General features: G+C 44.2%; 1 protein-coding gene across 1 annotated transcript in view; it reads left to right on the top strand.

The window, feature by feature from the left end:
• LOC105497720 (thioredoxin reductase 1) overlaps window positions 1–17,796 on the top strand; it is a 181,643-nt gene that overhangs the window by 27,796 nt on the left and 136,051 nt on the right. The window lies entirely within an intron of this gene.

Raw genomic sequence — 17,796 nt, 5'->3', positions numbered from 1 at the left:
CGTGCCACTGCACTCCAGCCTGGCAACAGAGCAAGACTCCGTAAAAAGAAAAAAGAAAAAGTTTAAAGAAAAAAGAAAAGAAAACAAACAAACAAAAGTACTTTAAGGCCACGTGTGATGGCTCACATCTTTAATCCCAGTACTTTGGGAGGCCAAGGTGGGCAGATCACTTAAGCTCAGGAGTTCAAGACCAGCCTGGGTAACATGGTATCTCCACAAAAAAATACAAAAAAAATTAGCTGGGTGTGGTGGTGTATGCCTGTAGTCCCAGCTGCTTGGGGGGCTGAGGTAGGAGGGTTGCTTGAGTGCAGGGGGTTGAGGCTGCAGTAAGCCGAGATCACGCCACTATACTCCAGCCTGGGTGATAAACTGAGACCCTGTCTCTCTCTCTCACACACACACACACACACACACACGCACACACACAATGTTTTAAACTTTAACTCCAATTCTCCCCTCCACATTCTGACTTTTTGGTGTCTCAATTTATATATTTTTATATTTCCTATCTCTTAATAAATTCTTATAGTTATTATTTGTATAATATTTGTCTTTTAGTCTTCATACTAGAGATAGGAGTGATTTGTGTACCACAATTACAGTATTACAATATTCTAAATTTGTCTGCATACTGAATTTTACTAGTGAGTTTTATATTAGCTTGGTGCAGTTTTGGCCATTGAAAGTAATGGCTGGGCATGGTGGCTCACGCCTGTAATCCCAGCACTTTGGGAGGCCGAGGCAGGCAGATTGCCTGAGGTCAGGAGTTCAAGAGCAGCCTGACTAACATGATGAAACCCCGTCTTTACTAAAAATACAAAAATTAACCAGGCATAGTGGCAGGCATCTGTAATCCCAACTACTCAGGAGGCTGAGGCAGGAGAATCACTTGAACTCAGGAGGTGGAGTTTGCAGTGAGCTGAGATTGCTCTCCAGCCTGGGTGACAGAGCAACACTCTGTCTAAAAAAAAAAAAAAAGTAATGGCAAAAACTGTGATTACTTTTGCACCAACATAATACCTTCAGATGATTTTCTTGTTGCATGTTAGGATCCTTTTCTCTCAGATAAAAGGACTCTTTTAGCATTTCTCGTAAGACAGGTCTGGTGGTGATGAATTTCCTCAACTTCTGTTTGCCCAAAAAAGTCTTTATCTTTCCTTCATATTTGAAGGATAGTTTTGCTGGGTATCACATTCTTAGTTGGCAGGGGTTTTTTTGGTGGTTTTGTTTTTTTCCTCCTTCAGCACTTTGCATATGTCATCTCACTCTCTCCTGGCTGGTATATTTTTTGCTGAGAAGTCTATTGCCAGACAAATTGAAGCTCCTTTATGTGTATGTTACTTGTTTCTTTCTCTTGCTACTTTTTGGATCCACTCTTCGTCCATGACTTTTGAGAGTTTGATTATTAGATGCCTTGGAGCAGTCTTATTTGGGCTGAATATGTTTGTTGATCTTTGACCTTCCTGTATATGGATATTTATATTTTTCTCTAAGTTTGGAAAGTTTTCTGTTATTATTTTGTGGGAGCTTTCTATGTCTTGCTCTTTCTCAACTCCCTCTTGAAAACCAATGACACTTAGATTTGCTCTTTTGAGGTTATTTTCTAGATCCTGTAGTTCTTTATCTTTTTAATTTTTTCTTTCCTCTGATTATGTATTTTTAAAGCTCACTTATTTTTTTCTTCTTCATGATCAATTCTGCTGTTGAGACTCTGGTGCATTTTTCAGCTCAGCAAGTGTGTGTCTCAGTTCCAGGATTTCTGTTTGATTTGTTTTTATTATTTAAATCAGGTAAGTTTCTAAATTGTGGGCCAGGCGCAGTGGCTCACGTCTGTAATCCCAGCACTTTGGGAGGCCAAGGTGGGTGGATCACAAGGTCAGGAGATTGAGACCAGCCTGATCAACATGGCAAAACCCCATCTCTACTAAAAATACAAAAAAATTAGCTGGGCATGGTGGCACGCGCCTGTAGTCCCAGCTATCAGGAGGCTGAGGCAAGAGAATCACTTGAACACAGGAGGAAAAGGTTGCAGTGAGCTGAGATGGTGCCACTGCACTCCAGCCTGGGCAACAGAGCGAGACTCTGTCTCAAAAAAAAAAAAAAAAAAAATCTACATTGTTTCTCTATGCTATCTTGGAGTTTGCTGAGTTTTCTCAAGATTGCTATTTTGAATTCCTGATCTGAAAGTTCACATATTGCCATCTTATTGGTGTTAATCACTGGTTTCTTCTTGCTTTATCCATTTGGGAGGTCATGGTTCCCTGTTTGCTGTTGTTTTTATGGACATATGTCTATGTCTTTCCAATGATGGATTGTTTATTTTGCTGTCTGGGTTGATATTTCTAGCATACGTGTTTTTTAGAGGTTTTGTGCAGTCTGCCTGTTGATTCCCTTAGCCCTAGATCACTGCCTCCTTTTTGGCACTAGATGGCACCATAAGCCTAGATTTGCTGCAGTTCTCATAAAAGTTTGAAGTGCTGCCTGTCCTGAATTCAGGGAGGGTCCCAAAGAGAATGCCCCAGCTGTCTGGGGAGGCTGGCTAGGGGTTCATGCCCAGAGGACCTATGGCTCACACCTCCTACAGCATTGTGCTCCTGAAATACCTCTCTGATTCAGTATCTGGTTTATCTGAATGGAAACCTGCCTCCGTCTCACACGCTGGGGCTGCTAGCCCCATTTTCACTGTGTCCCCAGCTGCCTTCAAGGGTCCTTCTCTCTATAGGCACTTGCAGTGCTTCTCCTGGATTGAGGCAGGTATGGCTTTTGTGCATAGGAACCCAAGATGATGGGGAAGCAGAGTGTCCACTGCAATCTCAGTTTTCCCAGTGTAGAAGCCTTGAGTCCAGGATAACTTTTCTGCATGGTGCCTGGCTGTTTGCAGAAATAGGCATCACAGAGAAAGAAATCTGTTTCTCTTACCTTCTGCTCACAGTTTTTCACTTCTCTGTGGCTCCAGGGATTATCACAGCTTTAGTTTTGAGTTCTGGGATATCAGTGGTGATAATCTTTTCTTTTTTAAAAAATAAGTTTTTGGGAAACAGGTAGTGTTTGGTTACATGGATAAGTTCTTCAGTGGTGATTTCTGAGATTTTGGTTCACCCAACACTTGAGCAGTGTGCACTGTAGCCAATATGTAGTCTTTTATCCCTCACCCCACTCCCACCCTTTCCCCAAGTCCCCAAAGTCGATTGCCTTTGTGTCCTCATAGCTTAGCTCCCACTTATAAGTGAGAACATACAATGTTTGGTTTTCCATTCCTCGGTGACTTCACTTAGAATAATGGTCTCCAACACCATCCAGGTGAATGCCATTATTTAATTCCTTTTTATGACTGAGTAGTATTCCATGGTGTGTGAGTGTGTATATATATAACATTTTCTTTATCCACTCATTGATTGATGGGCATTTGGGCTGGTTGCAATATTTTTGCAATTGAAAATTATGCGCCGGGCGCGGTGGCTCAAGCCTGTAATCCCAGCACTTTGGGAGGCTGAGACGGGCGGATCACGAGGTCAGGAGATCGAGACCAGCCTGGCTAACACGGTGAAACCCCGTCTCTACTAAAAAATACAAAAAACTAGCCGGGCGAGGTGGCGGGCGCCTGTAGTCCCAGCTACTCGGGAGGCTGAGGCAGGAGAATGGCGTAAACCCGGGAGGCGGAGCTTACAGTGAGCCGAGATCCGGCCACTGCACTCCAGCCTGGGCGACAGAGCGAGACTCCGTCTCAAAAAAAAAAAAAAAAAAGAAAAGAAAATTATGCTGCTATAAACATGCATGGGCCAGGTACGGTGGTTCACGCCTGTAATCCCAGCACCCTAGGAGGCTGAGGCGGGTGAATCACGAGGTCAAGAGTTCAAGACCAGCCTGATCAACATGGTGAAACCCTGTCTCTACTAAAAATACAAAAATTAGCCAGGCGTAGTGGCGCATGCCTGTAATTCCAGCTACTCGGGAGGCTGAGGGAGGAGAATCACTTGAACTTGGAAGGCGGAGGTTGGAGTGAGCCAAGATCTCGCCATTGCACTCCAACCTGGGTGACAGAGTGAGACTCCAACTCCAAAAAAAAAAAAAAGTTTCCCACTCTGCCACATGTCCTCTGCATGTCCTTAGGCAAGTCATTTCACCTCTCTGGACCTCATAGGGTTTCTGGGAGACACAAATGAAATAATAAATACAAAATGGCTGGAAAAACAGATAAAGAGTGAAGCAGGAATAATAATTGTATAGTTGCTTGACTCCTTTTCTCAGTCCCTGGCATGAGGGAGGCCTGGAACATCGTAAATGTTCAATAAATATCTGCTAAATAAATGAATTCTAGAGTCAACCAAGGTAAAATACACATGCTATTGTATGGAATTAGATTTGTTCTTACTCGGTGCGCGCCATGTTCTTCATTGGATGAATCAAATTTAAATACTACATTGAAAATTCTAGAGTCAACTTATTCCTCGATTGAGTTGATTCATTTCTTAAATTGCTTTCTTTGTAAGAGCATCATTAAATTGTGAAAACGATTATGTCTCATCTTTTTCCTTTTATTGCTGTATAGATAAAGATTTCTCAGGGCTATTTTTCAGATAGCAAACAATATTGCTTTTAGTATAGAATCCAGTCACAGGAGTATCTTTCCATGGGACACCTAGCTCCAGAAACCCAGAGTGGAAAGTCCATTTTAATAAAATAAAAATCAAATTTGTCCCCAAGCTGGTTGTCCTTTAGTCATTCTTAATCCTCAGTGTTTTTTTTTTTAGGCTAATCTGATTTTCACTCCCAGAAGTTGACTGATTTGTTATATCATTGAAACAAATTCCTCATTTGCTTGACACAGGAAAAGCATCCTAATTTTCATCTTAAAGCTGTCTTTTGATTGTAAGTGCAAAGATTCTCTCTAGAAAGATCCATAAGAACATGCTAACAATAGTTGCCTCCAGGTAGAGGAATTTGGGGCATGGGGTAAGGTGGGAGAGAGATATTTTTTAGTGTAAACTCGTGTGTGTGTGTGTGTGTGTGTGTGTGTGTGTGTGTGTGTGTGTGTGAGAGAGAGAGAGAGAGAGAGAGAGAGAGAAAGAGAGAGAAAGAGAGAGAGAGAAAGAGAGAGAGAGAAAGAGAGAGACAGAGTCTTGCTCTGTCACCCAGGCTGGAGTGCAGTGGCACAATCTCGGCTCACTGCAGCCCCCGCCTCTGGGGTTCAAGTGATACTCACGCCCCAGCCTCCCGAGTAGCTGGGATTACAGGCATGCACCACCATGCCCAGCTAATTTTTGTATTTTTAATAGAGACGGGGTTTCACCATGTTGGCCAAGCTCATCTCGAAATGATCTGCATGCCTTGGCCTCCCAAAGTGTTGGGATTACAGGCATGAGCCACCATGCTCGGCCTCTTTTGTATATTTTTGGGGGAAAAAAAAAGTATGTATGTATTACTTTTAAAAAAAAAACCCACTATTCTTGAGGCAAGAATCAGTACTAGCCATGTGTTTAACCAACTCTGAGTCACTGGGGGGAAAAATTAAAATGGCAGAGAAAATTGTTCTTGTATTAGAAGACAAAGCCAGGCCCTAAGAAAATTATAAACTATATGAAGTTTCTTTACAGGGACTCGTTAGTAGGATTTCTCAACACTGTGGGACTCAGAAAAAATTGCAAGCAATTTCTAGTTTTGTGGGTTTTTTCTTTTTTTTTTTTTTTTGAGACAGAGTCTTGCTCTGGTGCCCAGGCTGGAGTATAAAATGGTGCGATCTCGGCTCACTGCAACCTCTGCCTCCCAGGTTCAAGCAATTCTCCTGTCTCAGCCTCCTATGTAGCTGGGACTACAGGTGCCCGCCACCATGCCTGATGAATTTTTGTATTTTTAGTAGAAACAGGGTTTCACCATGTTGGCCAGGCTGGTCTTGAACTCCTGGACTCAGGTGATCCACCTGCCTTGGCCTCCCAAAGTGCCAGGATTATAGGTGTCAGCCACCACACCTGGCCTCATTTTGTATAAAGGAAAAACATATTGTATCTCGGTTGTTAATGTTTAGAGATTAAATCAATCAAGTAATTGTGGAACCCTTCGTTTAGGAGCAAAACGTTTTGTCCCTGTTTAGACTTGAAGTCTCAATTTCCTCACTTGCCAATAGGGGTAATGAAATGGGAGAAGCTCCCTTATCCCCCTCTCAGGGCATGGGACAGGGATGTGGCTCACTTCTTTGGTGTCCCACTGCTCAAACCCCTAGTGGGAGCATGCAAATGGGCAGATCCTGGGGAATGTTTTTTGGGCTCCGACCCTATGGCAGCATCCAGGGTTGGGTGTTTACAGCTCCTGGAGCCCCAGTTGGCGTATGTTACAGTACGCTCTTTCAGCTTTGCTGTCTGTAGGTGGCTTGTGTTAATCAGCTCAGTTAGACCCTTTCCTTATCCCAAGGACAGAGGGCTTTCTGTATCCCAGGTCCATGCTCTAACGTACTGGAAAAATCGGATCACACGGGGGCTTGGAGGATGAGTGCAAGATTTAATTGGGTGGTGGAGGTAGCTCCCAGCAAGATGGATGGGAACCCAGAAGGGGGAAGATGGATGGGAACCCAGAAGGGGGAAGATGGATGGGAAGCCAGAGTGTGAAGGTTGTCTTCCCCTGAAGTCAGGCCGCCCAGAGGACTCTCCTCTGACTGCCCTCGGCCGAATTCCCCTTGGCGTCCATGTCGTTCTGCTGTCACTGGCCTGCTGATGTCTGCTGGTGTCTGTTGGTGTGCTCCTCTGTTCCTCTTGACGTCCAGCCACTTGTCCGTGTGCCCACTACCATCCTGGGTTTTTATGGGTACAGGATGGGGGCGTGTGGTAGGCCAAAAGGCAATGTTTTGGGCATGAAAACAGAAATGCCTGTCCTTATCTAGGCCTGTGGGCACAGGCCTGAGGGTAGAGCCCTTGCCAGGGACCCTGCCCTTTTCTACCCAGCATTTCCCTGCCCTCCTCCCATATCAGCAACAATGCCAAATCCTGTAAGAGTATTTGGAATTTTTCACAGGAGACCTTTGTAGAACACAGCCAACAGGGAAAGGCCGAAAACATTCATTTCTTGAGTGTCTACTGTGTGCCATTTACCATGCTGATTGCTTGCTTTTATTTTTTATCTTCAGAGCTATCATGCCACATAGGTATTATAATAGTTCCCATTTTATTTTACAGGCAGGGTCTGGCTCTGTCGTGCAGGCTGGAGTACAGTGGTGCCATCATAGCTCACTCCAGCCTTGAACTCCTGGGCTCAAACTGGTTGGCTTTTAATCACCTCCAGAGTAACTGGGACTACACGTATGTGCCACCATGCCTGGTGAATTGCTTTATTTGTTGTTGTTTTTTTTTTAAGACAGGGTCTTGCTATGTTGCCCAAACTGGTCTCAAACTCCCAGGCTCAAGCAATCCTTTTGCTTTGACCTCCCAAAGTGTTCGATTACAGGTATGAGCTGCCATGCCTAGCCTATAGTTCTCATGTTATAAGGAAGATGGAACCTCAAAGAAGTTCAGTGACTTACTCAAAATCACAAGCTAATGAATGCAAGAAGTAAGACTCCAATTTAGGTCTGTACGATAAAAAGAAAAAGCCTGGCTTCCTGGGGCTGGGCATAGTGGCTCACGCCTGAAATCCCAGCACTTTGGGAGGCAGAGGTGGGTGGATCACTTGAGGCCAGGAGTTTGAGACCAGCCTGGACAACATGGTGAAACCCTGTCTCTACTAAAAATATAAAAATTAGCCAGGAATGGTGGCACATGCCTGTAATCCCAGGTACTCAGAAGGCTGAGGCAAGAGAATCACTTGAACCCGGGAGGTGGAGGTTGCAGTGAGCCAAGATCATGCCACTGTACTCCAGCCTGGGCAACAGAGTGAGACTTTGTCTCAAAAATAGGAGAGAAAAAAAAAAGCCTGGCTTCCCACTCTGCTTCCCTAGGATTTCAGTGGTGCCAGGACAGGCACCTTTTGAGGCACAGACTGATCCTGACTGGACTGCATTAGGTGCAACAAACCCTTCAGGTTCCTCTTCCATTGACCCACCACAGGTGGTTTGGAGTCCACCTTCCCATTCATCAAACTATCATAAAAGAAACCAACATTCATTTCATCTTTATGTTGTCTGCATATTTGGTTGAGTGACTAGACCACAGATGGTCTTACAAATAGGTGACTAAGTTTTACAATCACTTTTAAAATGTAACACAGTTTGTGTGTGACTCAAGCAAAAAATTTGAATATTAGGGAAATTAGATGTAGGGAAATGGCCCTAAAGTCTAAATTTCAGTGCAAAATTCAAACAACCAGAAAGTTCAAATAACTAGAACGTTTTCTTTTCTTTTATTCTCCTTTCCTTTCCTCTCCTCTCCTCTCTTTTCTTTTCTTTTCTTTTCTTTTCTTTTCTTTTCTTTTCTTTTCTTTTCTTTTCAGACAGAGCCTTGCTCTGTCCCCCTGGCTGGGATGCAGTGGTGTGATCTTGGCTCACTTCAGTCTCCACCTCCCAGGTTCAAGAGATTCTCCTGCCTCAGCCTCCCGAGTAGATGGGATTACAGGTGCGCATCACCACACCCAGCAAATTTTTTTGTTTTTAGTTTGGTTGTTTGTTTGTTTGTTTTGTTTTTGAGATGGAGTTTTATTCTTGTTGCCCAGGTTGGAGTGCAGTGGCGCAATCTCAGTTCACTGCAACCTCCACCTCCCAGATCCAAGGGATTCTCCTGCCTCAGCCTCCCGAGTAGCTGGGATTACAGGCATGTGCCACCACGCCTGGCTAATTTTGTATTTTTAGTAGAGACGGGGTTTCTCCATGTTGGCCAGGCTGGTCTTGAACTCCTGACCTCAGGTGATCCACCTGTCTTGCCCTCCCAAAGTGCTGGGATTACACGTATGTGCCACCACGCCCGGCCTAGAATTATTTTCAGTATATAATTGGTGATTGATGTTTTGCTGTAGGCTGTTTACATAATTCTCCTAGGCACTTAGCTGGGTCCCAGGGACACAAGGTGAATTAGACACAGGCTGCCCTTAACAAGTTCACAATCTTATAGGTAAAACCGTAATGGTATCACAGGGTAGCTTAGGGGAACTTTAGTTGTTCCCTCCTCCCAGCCACAGCTATTTCTTGATATAGAGTTTTCATGATCTTATGTGAAGTACTTGGTCAACCCAGCTTCAGGTTCTTTCTCTATCCAGTCTCTGCCCTTTGAAGTCCTCTGTAAGAGACATTCTGCAGCTGCTCTGAGGAATAAATACCATGCAGCCCAAGTGCAACGATAGGAGGACAGAATGTTCTGGAAGCACCTGGCCCAGCAAGCCCATTGCTGAAAGAGGGGTAGAGATAAGTCAGCCCAGGAAGGGCAGCCCGCAGGTAATGTGGCTTTACGGTGCACTGCGCTTTGGGGAAAGCAGTGGGAGACGCAGACTAATGAAGGGTCAACTCCTGTGCCATGCTCAGGAATTCGCATGTTGGTTTTTGTGTCTCTCTTCTCTTCCATCCACACTGAGATGGCAGGAAGCTTGTTTTGTTTTATTCTCCTTTGGAGTCCTGGCTCCTCCTACAGTGACTTATTGGCCTGGAACAGGTGTTGAATGTGTGTGCTGAATGGATGCAGGTTTTGGGAGCTGCATGAGGCAGAAATGTCTCAGAAGGACTTGTGGGCATCCGTGCAGAGGAAGGATGTGATGGGGACAAGACTGAAGGTGGAGAATACACTGTGGTTAGGACTATCATCAAGGTGGGGTGTGGGGAATGAGGGGTGGGGAGACCAAGACACTGGCTGTAGGGCTGGGGAGCAGCAGATGGATTAGAGAGATATTTAGGAGGTAGAATGAGCAGAACTTGGCTGGCTAGGGATAACTATAACCGTGAATGATGGTACAAGGAGCAGGCAGGAGGAGGGAAGTCCATGTAAGGCCAACAGATTTAACTAGAACAGAGTATTCCTCAAACCCATTCCAGAAATGCACTGTATCTGAATTGCCAGCACTTAGAGATTAACCAAGTAATCGTGGAACCTGATCTTGTTGAGACTTTAGGGTCTTATTGATAAACTCCAACTGTGGAGAGGTCCTTTGAGGTGTACTGATGGTTTATTTTAAATGGCATGTTCTGAATATGGTCTGATGGTGGCTTTTCCATCAATTATCTCATACTGAAAATTATGGTAGAGGTGGAAGGAGGGTGGTGAATTCTATAAAGTATTATCCTGTGGCAACTAGAATAGTGGCCTGCACACAGCAAGGGCTCCATAAGTAATTTTTTTTTTTTTTTTTTCTGAGAGACAGGGTCTCACTTTGTCACCTAGGCTGGAGTATAGGGGTGTGATCACGGTTCACTGCAGCTTTGAAATCCTGGGCTCAAGTGATCCCCACACCTCAGCTTCCCAAGTAGTAGCTGGGACTACAGGCAGGTGCCACCATGCCCAATTAAGTTTTTTTTTTTTTTTAAGTTTTTTTGTAGAGATAGAGTCTTATTATGTTGCCTAGGCTGGTCTTGAATGCCTGGGTTCAAGCAACCCTCCTGCCTCAGCTTCCCAAAGTACTGGATTATTGGGGGAACCCACCCCCGATAATTCTTCATGGGTTCTTTTCTATTTCCCTAAGGGTCAGCCAGTCTGAGAAATAAAGGGAAAGAGTACAAAGAGAGAAACTATAAAGCTGGGTGTCCGGGGGAGACATCACATGTCGGCAGGTTCCGTGATGCCCCCCAAGCCCCAAAACCAGCAAGTTTTTATTAGTGATTTTCAAAGGGGAGGGAGTGTACGAATAGGGTGTGGGTCACAGAGATCACATGCTTCACAAGGTAATAAAATATCACAAGGCAAATGGAGGCAGGGCGAGATCACAGGACCGCAGCAAAATTAAAATTGCTAATGAAGTTTCGGGCACGCATTGTCATTGATAACATCTTATCAGGAGACAGGGTTTGAGAGCAGACAACTGGTCTGACTAAAATTTACTAGGCAGGAATTTCCTTGTCCTAATAGGCCTGAGAGTACTGTGGGAGACCGGGGCTTATTACATCCCTTATCTGCAACTGTATAAGACAGACATTCCTACAGCGGCCATTTTAGAGACCTCCCCCTAGGAACACATTCTCTTTCTCAGGGCTATTCCTTGCTGAGAAAAATAATTCAGTGATATTTCTCCTATTTGCTTTTGAAAGAAGAGAAATATGGCTCTGTTCCATCTGGCCCACAGGCAGCCAGACTTTAAGGTTGTCCCCCTTGTTCCCTGAACATTGCTGTTATCCTGTTCTTTGTTCAAGGTGCCCAGATTTCATATGGTTTAAACAATTTGTGCAAGTTAATGCAATCATCACAGGGTCCCGAGGTGACATTCATCCTCAGCTTATGAAGATGATGGGGTTAAGAGATTAAAGTAAAGACAGACATAGGAAATCACAAGAGTATTGATTGGGGAAGTGATAAATGTCCATGAACTCTTCACAATTTATGTTCAGAGACTGCAGTAAAGACAGGTGTAAGAAATTATAAAAGTATTAATTTGGAGAAAAAATAAATGTCCATGAAGTCTTCACAATTTATGTTCATCTGCCGTGGCTTCAGTCAGTCCCTCCATTCGGGGTCCCTGACTTCCCGCAACAGGATTATAGTCATGAGCCAATGCTCCCAGTCCACAAATAACTTCTGAGTGAATGAATGCTGTTCCTGCCCTGATGAGTGTCCATTATTTTGGGGAGGGCAGACAATAACCAAGATGGTTATGTAAAATGTCTACAGCATAACATACCAAATTATTATGCTATATTATAGGTTACCTTATGTTGTTATATTATTATTACCATTTTGTATTATATAGAAGGTCTTTTCTTTCTTCCTTCCTTCCTTTCTTTTTTTAGATAGAGTTTCGCTCTTGTTGCCTAGGCTGGAGTGCAATGGTACGATCCTGGCTCACTGCAACCTCCGCCTCCTTGATTGGAGCAATTCTCCTCCCTCAGCCTCCTGAGTAGCTGGGATTACAGGCATGCGCCACCACACCTGGCTAATTTTGTATTTTTAGTAGAGATGGGGTTTCTCCATGTTTGTCAGGCTGGTCTCGAAGTCCCGACCTCAGGTTATCCGCCTGCCTCAGCCTCCCAAAGTGCTGGGATTACAGGCGTGAGCCACCACGCCTGGCCAGAAGGTGATAGTTTCTAAGGAGAAAATTAAAGCCTGGAAGAGGAAAGAGGGGCACTGGAGTCGGCAGCAGAGCCGGGGGGCTTTCAAGTTTAAAATGAGTGGCCAGGGAAATCTTGATTGAGAAGGTGCATTTTGAGTCATATCTGAGGAGGGCAAGAGAGTGAGCCATGTGGATATGTGAGGGAAGAGCAGTTCCGGCAGAAGGAACAGCCAGTGCTTGAGATGGGAGTGTGTTTGGTGGGTCTTAAGGAAGAAAGGAGTCTACTGCGGCTGGAAGCGGGTGAGCATAGAGGAAAAAGCAAAAAGGAGGTCACTAGGGGACAGGCTCGCGATACCTCTTATTAGGACCTTTTAGGCCACTGGTTTCACTTTAAGGACACTGAGAGCCATGAAAATTTCTAAGCAGAGGAGTGACATAATTTTAACAGGATCCCTCCGGTTGACCTACTGCAATAGCAGGAAGGGAGAGGGGAGAAAAGTGGGGGGCGGGGGACAGGGCAGAAGCAGAGACCTTCAGGAGGCTGTTGCAATAGGCAGGTGATGGGTGACAGTAGCAGCAAAGATGCTGAGAATTGATCAGGTTTTAGATACCTTTTTAAAACTTCTTCTTATGGAAAATGTCAAACATATAAATTAGAGAAAAAGTGGAATGAATCCCCATGTACCTAGCAGCCAATTTCAACAACTACATTTGACCAATCTTACTTAATCCTTATCTCTACCCAATATATTAGATTATTATTATTTTTTTTTTTTTTTTTTTTTTAAGACGGAGTCTCGCTCTGTCGCCCAGGCTGGAGTGCTGTGGCGCGATCTCGGCTCACTGCAAGCTCCGCCTCCCGGGTTCACGCCATTCTCCTGCCTCAGCCTCCCGAGTAGCTGGGACTACAGGCGCCCACAACCGCGCCCGGCTAATTTTTTGTATTTTTAGTAGAGACGGGGTTTCACCGTGGTCTCGATCTCCTGACCTTGTGATCCGCCCGCCTCGGCCTCCCAAAGTGCTGGGATTACAGGCGTGAGCCACCGCGCCCGGCTAGATTATTTAGATTATTTTTTCTTTCTTTCTTTCTTTTTTTTTTTTTTTTTGAGATGGAGTTTCATTCTTGTTACCCAGACTGGAGTGCAATGGCATGATCTCGGCTCACTGCAACCTCTGCCTCCTGGGTTCAAGCAATTCTCCTGCCTCAGCCTCCCGAGTAGCTGGGATTACAGGCATGCACCACCACGCTCAGCTAATTTTGTATTTTTAGTAGAGACGGTGTTTCTCCAAGTTGGTCAGGCTGGTCTCGAACTCCTGACCTCAGGTGATCTGCCCGCCTCGGCCTCCCAAAGTGCTGGGATTATAGGCGTGAGCCACTGTGCCCGGCCACAGTTTTTTTTTTAATTAATTTGTTAATTTTTTTTGACATCAGAACCCAAAGTCCACTGCATTTGGTTGATGTGTCTCCTGTCTCTCTCTCTCTCCCTCTTTATATCGTAGTAAAATATACATGAGAAATTGACCATTTTAAGCATTTTAAAGTATACAGCTTAGTGGGATTAAGCACATTTACACTGTGTGGAACCATCACACCATCTGTCTCCAGAACTTTTTCCATCTTACCAAATTAAAACTGTGTACCCATTAAATTAAACTCCTAATTCCCCCCTCCCCCAAATCCCTGGCAACCACTATTCTACCTTCTGTCTTTGTGAATTTGACAACTCTGGGTACTTCATATATCCTAAGTCTCTTTTCATCAGTAAGTTCCCACATTCTCCTTTTTTTCCCTCGCAATTACTGTGTGGATGAATTTGGCAGATTCTGGATTTTGCCATTTACATCCCCATAGTGTTGTTTAACTTGTTCCTTTTTTTTTTCTTTTGAGATGGAGTCTCGCTCTGTCTCCCAGGCTGGAGTGCAGTGGCTCAATCTTGGTTAACTGCAAGCTCCACCTCCCAGGTTCATGCCATTCTCCTGCCTCAGCCTCCCAGAGTCGCTGGGACTACAGGTGCCCGCCACCATGCCCGGCTAATTTTTTTGTATTTTTTTTAGTAGAGATGGGGTTTCACCGTGTTAGCCAGGATGGTCTTGATCTCCTGACCTCATGATCCAGCCACCTCAGCCTCCCAAAGTGCCAGTGGGATTATAGGTGTGAGCCACCGCGCCCAGCCAATTTATTCATTTTAAAATATCATTTGAAGGTAGAGTAGACAGGACTTGCTGGTCAATTGAAGGTGGAGTATGAGAGAGAAGAATCAAGGATGACACCAAGGTTTTTGGCCTGAGCAACTGGAAGAATGGAGTTGCCATTTTCTGAGATGGGGAAGACCATGGGAGTAGGTTTGGGAGGGAACAATCTGCTTGGACATTTTAGGCTTGACATGTTTCTTAGACACTCAAGTGGAGATGCCAGGTGCCAGTTGAATATGTGAACCTGGAGTTCATGGAAGTGGCTGCGGCAGGAAATATAAGTTTGGGACTTGTCAGCAGAGAGATGACATTTAAAGCCTTGAGACTAAAGGAGATCACCAGAGGAGCAAATGCAGATTTTAAGAGAGAATGGAGGGGAGAAGTTTGAGGACTGAGCTTTAGCACTTCAATATTAAGTGCCAGGAAAATTGAGGAGGAACCAGCAAAGGAGACTGAGGAGGGGCATCCAGCACAATAGGAGAAAATCTAGGTTAGTGTGGTACCCTGGAAGCGAATCATTCTAAGGAGGAGATTATGAAACATGGGTCATATGCCATGGATAGGCCAAGTAAGATGAGGACTGGGAATTAATTATTATTGGGTAGAAAAGAGATGCCCTCCCCCAGGCATGGTGGCTCATGCCTGTAATCCCAGCACTTTGGGAGGCCTAGACGGGTGGATCACCTGAGGTCAGGAGTTTGAGACCAGCCTGGCCAACATGGTGAAACCCCGTCTCTACCAAAAATATAAAAACTTAGCCGGGTGTGGTGGCACACACCTGTAATCCCAGCTACTCAGGAGGCTGAGACAGGAGAATTGCTTGAACCCAGGAGGCGGAGGTTGCAGTGAGCTGAGAGTGTGCCACTGCACTCCAGCCTGGGCAACAGAGTAAGACTCCATCTCAAAAAAAAAAAAAAAGAGAAGAAAAGAAAAGAGATGCCTTCCCTTTTGATGCTCTTTAAACAAATCATGTTTAATTAAATTAAAACTAAATGGCCAGGCGCAGTGGCTCACACCTGTAATCCCAGCACTTTGGCAGGCCAAGGCAGGCAGATCACCTAATGTCTGGAGTTCGAGACCAGCCTGGCCAATGAGGTGAAACCCTGTCTCTACTAAAAATACAAAAAAGTAGCCGGGTGTGGTGGCGTGTACCTATAGTCCCAGCTACTCAGGAGGCTGAGGCAGGAGAACTGCTTGATCCCAGGAGGTGGAGGTTGCAATGAGCCAAGATGGCGCCAGTGCACTCCAGCCTTGGTGATGGAGTGAGACTCCATCTCAAAAAAAAAAAAAAAAAAAAAAAAATTTCCCAGGGAAACATTATTTTCATGTATAGGAATTAGTGGAGTGCAATGTCATAGTAATAAGAGAGGTCAGTGGTTAAGAGCAGAGGCTTGGAAATCAGGAAACCTGGATTTCAGTATCAAGCTGTGTAATCCTGTGCAATTAATCCCCTGAGCATCAGGATTCTCCTCTGTAAAACAGGAATAATAAGAGACCCTTCTAAATGTGGCTCTTGCAGGAATAACATGAGATGAGCATACTTTTATGCCAGTAAAGGACTTAGCAGGATGCCTGACTCATCTTAAGTACCCAACAAATCGTTGGCTATTATACGTATGATAGGATGACAAAGGTAGGCACATGACTCTCAGATACTTTTGCCTAGGTATTTAAAAAAACAGGAAAGCCATCATTTTAGTTAAATATATGTACTAAATAGAGAAAAAGACATGAGAGCCAAAGCTGGAATTTTGATGATAAAATGGTAATTTCAACAAATTGAATAGCATATTTTAAAAAAGATCTCTGAAACAGTCATTCCAGTGGAACCAAGGAATTGTAGACCTGGCTTGCAGAGGGAGGGAACTTTGCTTTTAAAGGGTTCTGGCTTAGTTGCATTAGTTACTAGAGACAACAACCACTTGGAAGAAGTTGTTATTAGGATTTACTTTAGGGCCAGGCACAGTGGCTCACACCTATAATCCGAGCACTTTGGGAGACTGAGGCGGGTGGATCACCTGAGGTCAGGAGTTCGAGACTAGACTGACCAACATGGTGAAATCCTTTTTCTACTAAATACGAAAAATTAGCCAGGCATGGTGGCTGATGCCTGTAATCCCAGCTACTTGGGAGGCTGAGGCAGGAGAATCACTTGAATCTGGGAGGCGGAGGTTACAGTGAGCCAAGATCGCACCATTGCACTTTAGCTTGGGCAACAAGAGCGAAACTCCATCCCCCCTCCCCCCCCCAAAAAAGAGATTTACTTTAGTTTTGTGCGATATCTATTATTAAAAGCCTTTGATTCAGTTTTATTTGTTTTCTGTGTTTAAATAAATAAACACCCAGTGTTTTCCAAGAGCATTTTGACTCTGGGCTTCTCTCCAGAGAAGCAGGATACAAGCTTGTCCACAAACCCAAATCAAAACAAAGGGCCCACACCGTTGCCATGCATCTGGTGACCAGACAAGTTCACTAAATCTCAGCTGGCATGGAAGTTCCTTGAGACCAGGGAATTTGAATTAGTCATCTTGTAACCCTAGAACAAAGCTAGGCATAAGGTGGATGCTTACCATATGTTAGTTAATTGAAAGAACGAAAAACAGAGCACTGCACTGATTGAGAACAGTGACTGTGCACCTGATGTGCTGCAATGGGTTTTGGTGTTAAAAAACCACTCTCATTCATTAGTAGTAGGAGTTCAAATGGGAACCACAGTTCCAGAAAAGCAATTTTGGCAATGTGTAATGAGAGCCTTAAAACTGTAAACACAAAGATGTTCCCTGCAGCCTTATCCATAATTTTTTAAAATAAAAAACAAACTAAACATCCAATAATAGATTACATAATCATCCAGTAGCTCTATTGGATGGACTATTACATTATTATAATTATTCAAATTAATGTTTCCCTGCTTCTTCCCTGCTTTCCTTCAATACTGAATTCCTATAATGGCTCAGGCACTATTCAAGGAGGTGGGGGAGGCCACCTGGCCCAAGCTGAAGGCCAAGGGCATTTGGGATACAAGAAAATAATGCAAATGTGCTATTTTGGCAGCGTTTACATGGGCAGGGTGTCGTGGGGAGGCTGGCGGAGGGAGTGGGAGCAGGTGACAGAGAATATAGGGTAAGTTAGAAGGCTCTCAGTGCTGGTAAAAATAAAATAAAGTAAAGGGTGGGGGTAGAGTTGAGGGTGCCATGACCAGATTTCTGTTTAAATAGGATGGTCTTTTTGCTGTGAACTTAAGACTGCTCTAAAAAATAAAGTGTATTAAAAAAAAAAAAAAAAACTACGATGTTCAGTGTATGCTTCATCTACGGTCAAAGAGGCAAAGACTGAAGTGAGAGTGGAAGCCAGGTGGTTATCTGGGAGGCTTACAAGACTATGTAATAGTATGGAAAATACTAGTATTAAGTGAGATGCTGGATGCCAAACTATGCATAGAGGTGAAAAACTTCAAAGAAATAGTAAACACAGCAAAAGTAGTTTGTTTGAAGGATAAATTTT

This window comes from Macaca nemestrina, chromosome 10 (genome assembly GCF_043159975.1).
Source record: "Macaca nemestrina isolate mMacNem1 chromosome 10, mMacNem.hap1, whole genome shotgun sequence".
NCBI classification, from domain to species: domain Eukaryota; kingdom Metazoa; phylum Chordata; class Mammalia; order Primates; family Cercopithecidae; genus Macaca; species Macaca nemestrina.
Note: the sequence above shows the minus strand (reverse complement) of the source record. Positions and strands in the feature narration are given on the sequence as shown.